Here is a 16,093-nt window from a genome sequence, read left to right as displayed (position 1 = left end):
TATAATTGTTATGCATGTTTGTGTTGTTTTATATTTATGTTATTATTATGACGTTATGGTTGATAAATTAGTTTTTAAAATGCAAAATAATATTTGAACATAAATAAACATCACAAAGGAGTTTGGTTTTAATGATATTTACCTTTTAACATAAGATGGTCAAAATAGTTTTAAAAATAAAACATGTTTTATCGTTAAAACTAGTAACCAGTAAATTTCGGGATTAAAATTGTATATGTTTAAAATAGAGATTTGTAAACTTCTCAAAATCCAAACCTTAATTTATATAAGGAAGTTTTATTAAAAGGTTTACAAATGTTCTAAAGCGTTCAAACATCGACTTAATACTAGCTATTAAAATTTGATCACGTCAATTTTATAAAAACCGGGTTTTATAAAAGAACATTGTTAAAATGTGATTTTTTCATAAAATAATATTTTTAAAGTATACCATGGTTTATTCGATGCATTCAATAGCCATCATACAATATGTTTTTAAACTAGAATTATAAAAATATCAAAGACCCCTTACAAACCTCAAATCCATGTAATTGTTTTTGAAGAACACTCGCACATCTCTTGTATACACTAGTGTCATAAAGGTCACCTAACAACTTAGTGTTATCTTTTGATGGTCGGGATGTTTTTGCGATTTCTATAACCAAGTTATAGGCCTCTTACACAATTTTTTCAAATTAGATGATTTGGTCGAAAATCTTTTGTGATAAAGGTCACCTATGCAAGAAAGATCTGAGGTATAGATGAGATCAAACATGTCTAATTAAATTTGTTATAAGCGATCCCAAAAATCTAGAAATTATATAGTAAGATATATTTTATAATCGATATCTATCGGTTTGAATTCAAATGAATGAGATAAAGGTCACCGAACCATTTATTTGTTTTGTAACTTGGACCCTAGACTTTGATAATTAATATTTTTCAAAACTAAAAGGGTATTAATTATTAAATATTAAATAATCAAAATAATAAATGAATTTTGTTAAAGTTTTGTAGATATATAACCCACCCTCATAACCATGAATAGTTATTTTCTTTAAATAACTTGATAAAACAATAACATTCAATAGATACAACTTAAATGAATGAGTTCATGTCTTGAGAGACAATCTCGTGAGAGATATGAAATTGTATACACTTTAAGGTCCTGGTCCTAAGCAAATTTCTTTGAGAAATAGACCTGAACATGGTACCTAGTAAATGCATCACCGTGATGCTGAAGATGCTTATAACATCACACTAGGAATAGTTATTCTTGACTTCCAAGAAGTCTTGGATAATTTGAAAATATATCTTATGATATAACAGGTTAGTCAATATTCCAATAAATACAATGATATTTGTTTTAAACTTTTTCAAACAATGGAATAATGCAAGGCTAAAGGAGTCACTTTGTGTGATCTAATAAGCTCATGTTTTATGGAGTGAACACCTTTAAGACCAAGAAATCCAAAAAGGCCCACATAGATGGATCTTGTTTCTTTTGTGGAGAAACTGGATACTGGAAGAGAAACTGCTTCTTTTCTCTAAAAAGAAAGTCTAGAATAGACTAGTACTTCAAGTATCTACTAGATAGAATTTATATTTTTCATATAACACTCAAGTACTTGGTACTTAAATGTTAAGCTAATATTTGTAACTTGTTTGCATAAATTTACAGAAGAGTAACCAGCTGACCACAAGCAAGTTGGAACTACACTCTGAGATTTTAGTTCATTATTTATGCTTAGAACATAATTTACTTGTAATATAAAATAATGTTTTTTTAGAACAATGTATGTTTTATTTTTATCATGTTTAATCATTTAAATCTCAGTTGTTTTATTTAAATGTTTGATTATTTACGTGATTGCTTTTCATAACAATAATATGAAATGATTAACTTCTATTTATGAGACTAGGTCTCTTAATAGAATTATAAAGTAAATATCAAAATTTTAATAAATAGAATTAAGTTCTATACACAAACATTTTTTACTTAAACTTGTTTTGAATCAAAGTTATCTAAGACATTGTTATCTTTATTATACAAATGAAATGCACATATTCAAACTTCAAGAAAGGGATATTTGAAGAAAAATAATGTAGTTTATTTGACATATGTGAATCATATTTATATATAAAATATTCCTAATAATATTTTTCACTAATCTATAGAGAAAATAATTATTAAGGAACTATACACTGTAATGTATAACTTCCTTTTGATGAATGTCTAAGATTTAATACAAGATACCAACTTCATCTTTATTAACAATTATAGTAGTTATAATAATATTTTACATGGTAAATTATAATTGTGAAACCGTTGTTGAAGTTTCAAACTGAAAGTTGAGGTACAATCCAGTAACACCATTTAAAGCTTAAAGTGATAATAAATGAGGAATTAGACCTTGTCGGATAAATTTTACTTACTAATCGGTAGAAATTGTCTTCCTTTGTGCTCTTGGGATTATACCTTAACCATTATTATTTGTATCTTGAATACAAACACCAAAAATACATGTATGTAGAATACTATAAAAGGGTAATTAGATTCTACAAACCCATCAAATAATAAGTTTTCTTTTTCTTCTGAATGTTGAGTCAACATAAAGCAAGCTTCTAGTGACAAAGTAACTAGGAGGCACAAGGAACTTGAAGCAGATTAGCAATTATTGGCACTAGTTTCGATAAGGAATTGTTGAACTTGAATAATATCTATTCATAAACATAAATTGTTCACATTAATCATAGAAATCATATTTGACTTGAGAAAAGGGGAATCTCTCATTGATGAGTTCTTCTTGATGGTTTCTGTACAAACCATCAACTACCAAGATGCTATATCAAATCTTGAATTTGGTAAATGACTTAGAGTCATGAAAATTGAGATGAAATTCATGTATAATAATCAAGTATGGGGTTGATTAATCCTCCTCTCTATAGCAAGGATAGAAGGAGTAAGAAATTCCTTTAGAAAGAATATATATATATATATATATATATATATATATATATATATATATATATATATATATATATATATATCATACACATTTTGCAAGGCTTGTCATAAAAGGATTTTATCATACTCATGACATTGACTATGATGAAACCTTTTCACAAGTAGCCATTATTAGATCAACATGGATATTATTTACTATAACTTCACATTCTTGATATGAGATATAGTAAATATATTTCAAGTAAGATTTCTTTTCTTAATAGTCATCTACTAATATATATATATATATATATATATATATATATATATATATATATATATATATATATATATATATATAGCCTAGCCTGGAGGTTTTTTTCTTAATCCATGTTATCCTAACTAAATTTGTCATGCTTAAAATCCACTTATGGATGTAAAGCAAACATCTCAAGGTTTGAATAGTCGTTTTAATATGAAGATACAAGGTATGCTTTTATATCAAAATGAAAAGAACATGTGTGTTTACTAAGAACTAGTGGGTGGATAGTGATATTTCTAATCTTGTATGAATGAGACATACTTAATCATTTCAAATAACATTCTGACTATGCAAGGTTGTTTCACATTGACTTGGAAAGTATTTCTAAAATGAAAGACTGACGAATGACAAGATACATTCTTGGAATGTAAAATCTATAGAGATATATAGATATGAATGTTAAAAGATTTACATTCTCTTGCATGAATTAACAATATCTTGAATGAGGTCAATATACAAGATTCCTTTGGAGGATTCTTGACATTATCACATGACACCTTTTTTCTGTCTGTCTCACAAAGGACCTAGCACATAGGTTTGAGCTAGATGAAATGATTCATATTCTATTTGTTTAGTAAATGAATCTATCTATTATGCCATATCATGAGATACAAATTGAATACATGGTTAAGTCGATGGATGACTATGAGAACATTGTAAGAGTATTAAGAAGAACTTGGAGAATGTATATGGCATAATTGGTTTAGAATAAAATTTTAATGTAAAGAGCTACATAGGATTCTGATTTCCAAATAAATATAGATAATTATAAATTATAATTGGATTATGACATCATTGTGGAATGAAGAGTAAGTTTAATTGGAATGAGGTCCAATAAAAACATAATGACACAATCTAATACAAAATAAGAATACACTACTTTTGAAGTTGAAGTCAAAATATGATCGGATGAATGAGTTCATTGAACAACTATGTTGATTTCTGCCATTCAAGAATCACATAGAAATATTTGTGACTTCGTGAGTATACTTAATCAAGCTAAGAGACTCTATGTCATGAAAGAACACCAATCATATTCTCCAAGATATTTAACTATACCTAGAGTAAAGTCAAATATGGAGATGATAGTGTTCGGGAAATTCACACAAATTGAATTTAGTCAAACCCATTAGTAACGTCTTCTCTTTTTTAAGCTAAGTATGAGTGGTCACACTTCAACGATAGGACTTTAATATTCTAGAAATGGGATTTTGATTTGGATTTAGTATTTAAATATTGGAACATTGTAACAAAAACGATTACATAGTGTTTTCATATACTAGGATATGATCATCACGTTAATACTTGTTGTGCTCAATATTAACATGTTAAATCCATGAATAATCTTATTATTCAAAAAAGTTCATAGTCAGTTGTAATTATGGGAGCAATTATGAAGTAAGATTAATATGAATTGGATTGGTTGAATCTCACTGGATGATAGTAGCCGAGTGGTTGTAACCAAGTTTCATAGGTACTTGTCAGAGAACTAGTACTAAACACATCCGCATCAATATCAACTCATAGATCGCAGTCATGAGTGAAACTTGATTAAAAGGTACTATCTTTGTATCCTTAACACCTAAGATACATAGTGGGACTAAAGTGTAAGGAATGATGTGCTTTGATATGGTCAAATACTGATCCTTAACTGCGCAGTTATAAAATCCATTTTCAGGTATAGTTTGAATTATGCAAGAGGCTTATGTAGTCAAGATGAGATTTCTTCCTCTTATGTGTTGAGAGTTACACATCTAACGTGCATTACTCAAAGTTGAATTACAAATGAGATTGATTGCAATCCAAGACTCATGTTCAACAGGATGTCTGTAACAAAGGGATAACTGAAAAACTTACCTTAATACATCAATTGAAGCTTAGAGATTTTAGGAATTGGATGTTGATGAATGGCATTTTGCATCATGTGTTGTTGGGGGAAGTGAAATGTTGCTAGGCATTCACCGCTATCTATATCTATCTATGACGAGTCTTGTCCAAGTGGGAGGTTGAAAGACCTAGTATACCCAAGAGTCATTATAGAATGATATTGCTAATAATGTACGATCCGATAGGGTCACACCTTCTAGCAACTTACCATCAATTGATTATTTATTTGTATAATTTGATTATTAATAAATATATATATATATATATATATATATATATATATATATATATATATATATATATATATATATCAACACTTGTATTTAATTGGAAAATTATTATTTCATGGAAATAATATTTTACTGATCGGGAATTTATTATTTATGGAAATAATATTTATTGGAGAAATAACAATTTATGAAATATATTAAAAAGTATGATTCTTTAAAAGTTACATTTATATCTTATAAACTAGTTAGAGTTTATTTATATAAAGACAGTTTTATATAAAAGAATATATATATATATATATATATATATATATATATATATATATATATATATATATATATATATATATATATATATATATATATATATATATATATATATATACTAGTGGGATACTCGCGCGATGCAGCGGCAACTATTTGTTTCATTTCGTCGATTAGTTTCCGGACAACAATTGGTTTCGGTTCGACGGAAGACAAATTGTTTCCTTTCGATGTGTAGTCTGCTTTGGCAGACGTTTTGGGTTACCCATGTAATGCAACGAACAATGAATAATTTGATTTCGGAAGACAAATTGTTTCCTTTAGATGTATAGTCTGCTTTCGGCGGATGTTATTTTTGGTTACCCATGTAACGCGACGAATAATGAATAATTTGATTTCGGAATACAAATTGTTTCCTTTTGATGTATAGTCTGCTTTCAGTAGTCGTTATTTTGGGTTACCCATGTAATGCGAAGAACAATGAATAATTTGATTTCGGCTGATTGCATTCTTTAACTCAGTCTATAAATACTCTGTAAACAGACTTGATGTGAATTTTATTTAATCAAGGTAAAATACAAATAAACATCATAACCATCATAAATTTTGTATGATATTGAATGATATTTTTTAAAATCAATTTAAAATAATAGCAAATTAAAAAATAATAATAAAAAAAAACGTAATAGTAAATCATGTTAAATTTAAACTTTTGCTATACTTCATTTTTGTACATCAATCCTAATGATATTTATAAAGCTATTATTATTAAGTATATTATTTAAATTTATTTATTGTTAATATTTTTTTACGTTAGTTATAATCTTTCTACATTAATTTTTTTTAAGTACACAGTTTCCAGATTCGTTGGATTAGTTGACCGGCAGCTTCACTGTTCTCGCACTCTTTCGACATATTTAGATGGTGACTCAAACTTTAAAACAATATCCACATAGAGAAGCTAATGAATTGAAAATTTCTTAATTCTTATCTTTTTTTAGTTAACTCCATAAGACATACATACTAAAGTGTACAAAAAAAAAAACTAAAAAACATGATTTTTGTCAATTCAAAAACTTTTGTTCCATACAGTAATCTCCGGATCAAATGAACCTATAAGAACAAACCCAATAATTTTTGTGTTGCATAACATCGATTATATAGTTATTATCTACTGTTTTTTCTTTCTTCGTTCTACAACAATGCACCACAACATCTAATTATAAAATACCATTACCACATTAAAAATAGAAGCTACAAAAAACTCACCTACTGTGCAAACATTAACAAAAAATCTCTTCCTCCACTTACTCTCACCGGAAACCACCATTCGGTAATCATTTTTTTTTCAGAAACCAATAAGAAATGAAGAGTTCTTACTACCCTCCAATTAAAAGCAATGAACATTCTAAATACCAACATGCTACAATACATCAACGTACAGATTCATCTTTTTAAATTATATAAGAAATATATATAACTACAATTAACTAACATATATCCAAAATTACCCAGCAAAAGAACCTTTCATTAGAAACCCAAATCTAAACAAATCTAACTACAAAAAAAAAAAAAAAAAAAAAAAACTCAAATCTAGCATTCTTACTAACTTTGAAACCAAAAACTTCGTCGCAGTGTCATATTTGCACATAGTTGAATACATAAAAAGTCAGATCTCAAATATATTAGTACCAAAACAGCTGCAAATAGATAAATATATTAATACCCAGGTCGTCTCTTTGGTTGTTCAAGCTACACAGACAACAAAAAGCACATGATCAGAATTGGAAAATAGATAAATAACATTGGCATCCGTTGTGGGTTGACATCCGTTAGCTTTTAGTGTTTTTTTAAGATCGAGAATTAGAAGCCACACACAGCTCCAGAGTGCAAACCCACACACAGATCTGGGTCAAGATTTATTTCAGTTTTGAAGATCTGTGGTTATAGAGCAGCTATGGTCGCGATACATATCAGGGTGTAAAATGAGAGGATGAAAGTAAGAGGTGCATCTGTAGTGGTGGCTGGGTTCCAGTGGTGGCGGAGGATAGGTTAGTATACACATTTATAAAAGTACAAATACTAACATAGAAGTTCAAACAGGCACATAGATGATACAAATCAAACAGGGCGAAATCAAGAAACCATTTTTTACAAAATAAAAAAAAAATTGTAACTTTGTAGAAAAATAAATCAGAAGCAAACCAAAAGCGGACATTTTTGGTTGTAGGAAGAACAAAATCGGGAAATGCACACTGCTGAAACTCAAATGAAATCATAAATATAATAGCAAGACCTAAAATATGTACACGCTCATCTCCTTGTCTTCGTCTTTGGATTCAAAGAAAACCAAAATATATAAGAAACTGTAAACTCTGTTCAGAAAACGAATAGAAATTTTGTTATTACCTAGATCTGAGAGGATAAGGAGAAAATACCAAAAAATGTATAGACTCTTTTTAGCCACCATCCTTCCTGAGATCTAACCATTCTTGGTTACCTGCAAAAAACATCCTAGATTTCATGAACAAAAAACCCTAGATTTCAAGGTTGAGATTTTGTATAGATAAGAAAAGTAAGAGATTATAACTCACCTAGATGCAATCGAGATAGGTAGAAGTTCCAGATCCTCAATATCGATGGTGGATGGCTGATTTATTGGAGGAAATGGGGTACTGGTTGATTCAATCTTCTTGAAGCTACACAAATGAAAGAACAAACATATGTGTGAGAGAGAGAGAGAGAGAGAGATCAAGGGGGCAAGATAGGACGATGGTGACTGTCGTTTATGATGATGGCCACAGTGCTGATGATAAGATGAAGCATTTAAGAGGAAATATTACCTGAACCACTTAAAATGACGAAAAATTATAGCTTATGGGATATCGGTCTGATTTTTTTAAGTTGGTAAGTAGCAGGTGGCCGTCGATGGTCTGAGTACAGAGTAGCATTTCATGGTTGTGGAGGATAAGCTGTTTTAAAGAAGAATAAAACGAAGAGTCATGGAACGAAGAAGGGATTTGGCCGTGTCAAATTTGGTGTTGGAGGAAAAGAGAATCCGGTAGTGCTATGATTTTCTTTAATTTAAAGCATCGGTGCTTGTATTTTAAGCTTAATAGATGATATTTGTTTCCTATTGGTTTATTCACATTCATTTGGATCACCATTCATTTAATCTATACAATTCACATATAATTTAAGGGATGAGATTTCATCTCCTGTTTTTAAGAGTTAGTCTTAAAAATTGGTGGGACCTCATATTATGCATTTATTATTATAAAATAGTATATATATATATATATATATATATATATATAAACACACACATTGGGATTACTTTATATATAAAATAGTCTTTTATGTAAAGATGATATATATATATATATATATATATATATATATATATATATATATATATACAAAACAACTAACCACGAGTCCATGAGTTAAGAGTTTGCGACACACCTTTTTGTCTTCTTTTGTCTTGAAATTTTTGAGATTTTGAAGAGACCAAGCATGGTTTTCTTTTATGAATTGTTGAATGGGTTCTACCATGCTTGTAAGAAGCTTGCCCATGCTTTTACTTTATGTCTCCTCTCAACTTTTTTCTATATGGGTTAAGGCATAAAAGAGAGCTGTATATGAGCGTGATTCCTAGTGATTGAAGACTTTCTTTTCTTATTCTTTTGGAGCAAATGACAGAGAGAAAAAGGGCTCCTAAGGGGCTTCCACTTTTTGAATTTTGCAAGCCTTCTTCCTTTCGATTTATTGCATATTAATGTTAGAGAAAGTCTCTTAGTTGCTTCACCTTATAATATATATTTAGTATATATTTAATAGGCTTATGAGCGACTAGTACAAGTTTATACTAGTATGTTTTGTTCTACTCTTGCTTTGGTGGATACTTTTAGAGAGCTCTTGTTTTAGAGTTACATGTCATCTTCATCAACTTCCAACCTCCCATGAGGATCAAAATCTTCAATGGTTTTTATGCTTTCTCTTTTATGGTTGTTTTAATCTTTCTACTTCTTGCAAAATGATCATTTGGTCGGAATGAAACTAGTTTTATTTTGTTAAAATCTTAAGTCTTACATCGCATTGTTTATGTTTTTGAACAAGGTTTTGAATAAGAACCCAACAATCACTTGTATGCGCTAGTGGGATAAATGTTACCTAACTACTAGTGTTATCTTTTGATGACCGATGTGTATTTGCAATTTCTATAACCTAGTTATAGTACGATTACACGAGTTCGTTAAACTGGATGATCTTATCTAAACTGTGTTGTTATATAAGTCACCTAAGAAATAGAAATTTAAGACATATATAGGATAAAACTTATCTATTAAACTTTTTAATTAGCGATTCCATAAAGCTAGGAAATACATAATATAATATAATTGATACTCAATATCTACCTAGTTGAATTCAATAAATAAGATAAAGGTCACCTAACCATTTATTTGTTTTTCAACTTGGATCCTAGACTTTGGTAGTTAATGCTTTTGGAAACTTAAGGGTATTAAATATTGAATATTTAAATATCGAAAATACAAAAATTGTTTTTGTTAAATTTTGTAGATGCAAACAAAATCCAATCTTGTTGACCATGCATCATCTTTTTCTTGTTGAGCTACAAGAAACAATAACATTTAACGAATACAATTTAAAAGAATGGATTCGTGTCTTGAGAGACAAACTCAAAAGAGATAATAAATTATCCATTCTTGAAGGCCCCTTTCTTAAACAAGTTGCAATTACCAATAGAATTGAATGTAATGGTTGGTGGAAGCATTATTGTGATGTGAAAGATGTTTGATAAATCATACTAGGTATAGTTATTCCTGGCCTCTGAAAGGAAGTAGAAAAGTTAGAAGCATTTCATATGTTTCGTTAAGTGAAATAAATATTCCTAAGATACAATGTTATTTGGTTTGAGCCAGTTCAAATACAAGAAGAATGCAAGGTTGAAGAGAATCACCATGTGTTCTATAAGAGGCTATTACTTCATGTAAAGGAAACCTTTAGGCTAAAGAAATAAAGAAATGCCCACAGAACTGGATCTTGTTTCCACTCTAGTGAAACATGACAATGGAAGAGGAGTTTCCCTCTTATCCGAGTTGGAGTGGCCAGACCAGTTATTCAGGTATCTACTGCATAGAACTTATACTTTTCATTTAACAATAAAGTAGTTGATACTTAATAATATTTGTAAATGGCTTGTAGATATTTAAGAAGAGTAAGCACCTAAGCATAAGCAAGTTGGAACTTGAGTGGTGGAGTTCATTATTTATGCTTAGAACATAAAGTGTATTTTACAATAGTATTTGTCTTGGAACAATGTATGTTTTAATTTAGCATCTCTAAATATATATGTCTTAGATAATTGCTTAGATAAATGATTATTTAATCGTTTTTCATAAAGGTCACCTTTGTATTCTGTAATGATCAAAGTCTGTTTTTGAGAATTAGATCTCTTAATAGAGTTATAAAGTAAATATCAATATTTTATAAATAAATCAGTTCTATAAGAAAACACATTTGACATAAACTTTATTTGAATCAAACTTATCTATTACATTGTCATATTTACTATATAAATGATATACACATATTCTAACTTCAAGAAATAGATTTTTTTAAGGAAAATAATGTAGTTTATTTGAAATATGTGAATCATATTTATATAAAAAAGATTCCTAATGATATTTTTAATAAACTGTATAGAAAATAATTATTAAGGAACTATACATTGTGATGTATGACTTCCTTTCCAATGAATGTCAAGATTTTGTAAAAGATAGCTAATCAACTTGAATAACAACTATAGTCATTGTAATTATATTTTACATGTTAAAAGATAATTGTTAAATCTTTGTTGAGGTTCTCTAATATAAAGTTGAGATACAAACTAGTAGAACCATCTAAAGCCTTAAAGATAATAAAGGGTGAAATAAACCTTACTAAATATGATTTTGTTTCTAATCGGTAAAAATTATCTTCCTTTATCCATTTGGGACTGTGTATTAATCACTATCACTTATACTTTGAATACAAAGACTAACTAAGAAGTAGATAAAACACTTTATAAGATTTAGTATGGAAAGGCTCCATCCTTATTTTACTTAATGTTTTGAGGATGTGAAGCTTATGTTAGACTAAAGCTCCTACATCCAAAATCTACTGAATACATATTTGTAGAATATTCTAAAAGGTTATTTAGATCATTATCTTCAAACCCAAAAAGAATAAGATATCTTATTCCTCTAAAAGTTGAGTTATTAGAAAGCAAGCTTCTAATGAAAAAGAAAGTGGGAGGCACATGGAACTTGAAGTAGCTCAATAACCATAGCCTGATGTAGTAAAAGTTCGCACTAGCGTTAACAAGAAATTTTTAAAGTAGATAATTTGCTATTCGTAAAAACAAATTGTTGGTGTATATGGTAGAAATCATCTATAACTTGTGAAATATGGAATCTCTCAATGATGATTGTTCGTGATAGATTCTGGTAAACCCATCAACTACCAAAATGATATCTCATAATTTAAACCTGATTAATAACTTAGAGTCATGAACATTGAGATGTAATCCATGTAAAGTAAGAAAGTATTCGCTTGATTAATAATCCTCCATAAAGCACGGCTAAAAGCAGTAAGTGATTCTTTTGGAAATATTACATACATGGAGATTTATACACATTTAGCAAGACTTGTTGTTAAAGGCTTTACTCCAAGTCATGTCATTAACAATGATCAAAAATTTTCTCAAGTAGCTATGATTAGATCAACAAGTATATTATTTACCATAACTACATATCATGAATATGATATATGGGGAATAGATTTCAAAAAAACTATTTTTCTTATTAGACACCTACTTGAAAATGTATATGTAGCTTAGCCTAGAGGTTTTCTTAATCGAAGTTATCCTAACAAAATGTGTAAGCCTTAATATCCATTTGTGGATATAAAGCAAACATCTCAAGGTTGAAATCATCATTTTAATATGAGCACACAAGGTATGATTTTAAATCAAAATGAAGATAACATTTACGTTTACAATGAACAAGTGTGAGCAATAGTGATATTCCTAATCTTATATTAGCAAGACATTCTTAATCATAATAAACTACATTCCCAATATGCAAGGTCATTCCTCCTTGACTCGGAAAGTGTTTCTAAGATGATAGACTTAGGAAAGACAAGATACATTCTTGGAATGTAAAAATGTATAAAGATGGATAAAGCCGAATATTAAAGTTTTAAAATATTTTGTATATGTTGAAAATATCTTGAAAGAGATCAATATACAAGATTCCTTTTTAGAACTCTTGGTATTGCCATATGGCAACACTTTGAGTTTTCCTTAAAAGAACCTAGCACATATATTGAGCTAGATAAAATGATTTATATTCTAATTTCTTTAACAAATGAATTTATCATTTATGCCATATTAAGCATAATACCATGTATATGATCATGGTATGAACATATCATAAGATACCAAATAGATATATGGGAAATTCATTTAGATAAATATAAGGACATTTTATTTAGTACCTAAGAAGAACTAAAAGAATTTGTATGAGTTAATTATTTTAGAATTAGATCTTTATATAAAGAGCTACGCAAGATGCTGACTTGAAGAAAAACATAATAGTACAGTCTACTACAAAATAAGAATACACTTCTACTTATAATATGCAATCAAATATGGTCAGATGAATTAGTTCATTGACAAAGTAAGTTGAGTCCTTCCTCAATGATTAAATATAAATCTTTTGTGAGTCAAGAGTATACTTAATCAAGCTAAGAGACTCTAAATCACATCAGAACACCAATGATATTATCAAAGATATTCAACTATACTTAGAATAAATTTAAATATGGAGATGATAGTATTCACATAATTCACATATTAAATTTAGTCAGACCAATCAATAAAGTCTTTCCTTTAAGCTAAGCATGAAAGGTCATGCTTGAGCTATAAGACTTTGTTATTCTAGAAATGGGATTTTATTTGGATTTAGTCTTTGGATGTTGGAACATTGTGACAAAAACTATGATATCATTTATATATATTGGGATATGGTCTTCACATCAATACTTGTTGTGTTCTATATTAACATGTTCAATCCCTGAATCATCTAATTCTTCTAAACTTTCATAGTCGTGACAAATCTTATGACAACCCGATATTTCAAGTCAACATAATGACCTAAAGTCAAGTATGGTAATCTATTTTTGATATAATAAATATAGAGTAAAAAATGAAATGTTCAAAAGTCTCAATTGGGTTGCATAAAATGATAGATATCGTGTCAAGATTTTCAGAAATATAAAGAACACTCAAATCCGAGTTATAACGAAGAAGTTATGACCAAACAAAGATCCGCGTCAAAACCGGTAAAACACTGTTAAGCGTAAAAAGTGAAATTTCAATAAAATACTTTTTAGCCTTAGGTATCTAAACGAAAGTCTTAGATAATAACAAACTGTGAGCGTACATAAAAAGAACGTCCAAATCTGACTTCGTAAAAGGAAGTTATGTTTTTTCTAAGTTTCGGATACACCAGTAGACAGCTAAAAACTCGAAATAGAGACCGAACGACTTTTAGCAAACGCAACCTGAACGAGAATCGAAGATCCCGACAATAGTAGTACAACGGTGAAAAGACAGACAAAAACGGACGTCGGATGAAGAAGTTATGGAGTTTTAACGGACTTTTCTTGTCCCGGCCCGTTAAAAATATAATATTAAAATCAAATTCAAAATCAGCCAACGGAGTCTAAATAAAAGTTGTAGAGCACATTCTCACCTACACGTGGATATAAAGAACATCGAAAACGGAGCTTGTATGCGAAAGTTATGAATTTTTGAAGTTCGAGGCAAGCATACTAAAACTTATCCGAACTACGCCCCGCGTAAATCTTTGTACGCCCAGCGTACGCATGAAAGAGGCGTTACGCCCCGCGTACATGGAAGTTACGCCCAGCGTAACCCAATGACCAGCACCCTATAAATAGATGTCGTGGGCTACCGAGTTTTGGTGTTCAAACTCTTCTCTCTCTCATTTTTGCCTCGTTTTGCGTGCAACTTACACCCCGAAGCCCCGGTAACTCCCCTAGCACACGACGCAAGTCCCGACGCCCGAAGTTCTCGAAAAAAACAGTCTTTCCAGTCGAAGTACTGCCCGCGTGAAGCCCGATTTTTCACCAGAAACCCGTTGTTTCGTCAAGAACAATCCTTCCTAGAAACGAAACGCTTCCCGAATCACCACACTTTCCATGTGAGTTCATACCCCTACCTTTTCACGTCTTTTTCATGTTTTAGGGGGGAAATACAAGTGAAAAACGAGAAAAACTCATGTTCAAATACGCATCGTTATATATGGTTTCAAATACTTTACCTACATTCAGTTTATAAATGTTAAACAACATTAATACCAACGTTACACTTTGCATGCAAAGTTGGTATTACGTCAAGTTTTTATCACCAAATGGAACACACTTTTGAAAAACTATAATAGGTATAGTTTACGAAATATTCATGACATCTTTACATAAACACAACAAAAAGGAAATACTTTTATTTACAAGAAATGTGGACTGTTCATTCCGTAAATCTATTGATACTAAGTTTTGTGAGACATTCGGCTTCACCGTACTCTCAAGTACGCATTTCAAGTCCTGTATTATAAACCATAATCTCTTGTATAGAGAGAGTGATACTTGTGTATAGATCTATACGGGATTGACAATCCCACACCTAAACTGTTAGCTACAGTTAGACCGGCAGGTCTGGGGTGACAAACGTCATATCATTCCAACGCCTGACGAACGTTGTTACACGCAGTCTGGGTCAATAGCACGGTTATAAAAACTCACATGGGGTATTAATACATCTCGGTTTACGGGGTTGTTAAACACCTTAGCGATTATATATACTTATATAAATCTACTTATACTATTTCAAGTATGGAAAACACTTATGCATTCAGTCTTTGGAACCTTTTCAAACTACCACACATATATGGAAAATATTGGATTTTCTAGGAACAAACTCGGTTATTTTACCCCAAAAAGGATTCTATTCTTAAACAAAAACGCTTATGAACTCACCAACTTAATTGTTGACACTTTTTCAAAACTACTTGTATTTCTCAGGGATTCAGTAATACAGGTAAATCATCAGCTTTTCGAGAAGGGACGCTAAGACGTCAGTCTAAAAACTTATTAACTCATCATATTGTAATTTATTTTGAGACATGTATTGTATTCAACAATGTAACTTTTAAATTATGTTTATGATGGTTGTGTTTACTTTCTTTACAAATATTCAACTGTTATGATACTACGTGAAGTCATCCACCCCCGAATGTTCCCGCCATTCTGGTTTGGGGGTGTGACAGATTGGTATCAGAGCATTGTTTATAGTGAACT

General features: G+C 30.0%; 1 long non-coding RNA gene across 1 annotated transcript; it reads right to left on the bottom strand.

Annotated features, from left to right (window-relative positions):
* Positions 1 to 7,218: 7,218 nt before the first annotated feature.
* On the bottom strand, positions 7,219 to 8,749 carry LOC145116836 (uncharacterized). The gene is made up of 3 exons (XR_013712325.1): positions 8,494 to 8,749; positions 8,245 to 8,349; positions 7,219 to 8,150 (listed from the first exon to the last, which is right to left on the bottom strand). It is a non-coding gene; the product is annotated as an uncharacterized LOC145116836 (long non-coding RNA).
* Between the last annotated feature and the right edge of the window lie 7,344 nt (positions 8,750 to 16,093).

The sequence above is a fragment of the Lactuca virosa genome, chromosome 5 (assembly GCF_052849685.1).
Source record: "Lactuca virosa cultivar CGN04683 chromosome 5, Lactuca_virosa_CGN04683_v6, whole genome shotgun sequence".
In the NCBI taxonomy this organism is placed as follows: Eukaryota; Viridiplantae; Streptophyta; class Magnoliopsida; order Asterales; family Asteraceae; genus Lactuca; species Lactuca virosa.
Note: the sequence above shows the minus strand (reverse complement) of the source record. Positions and strands in the feature narration are given on the sequence as shown.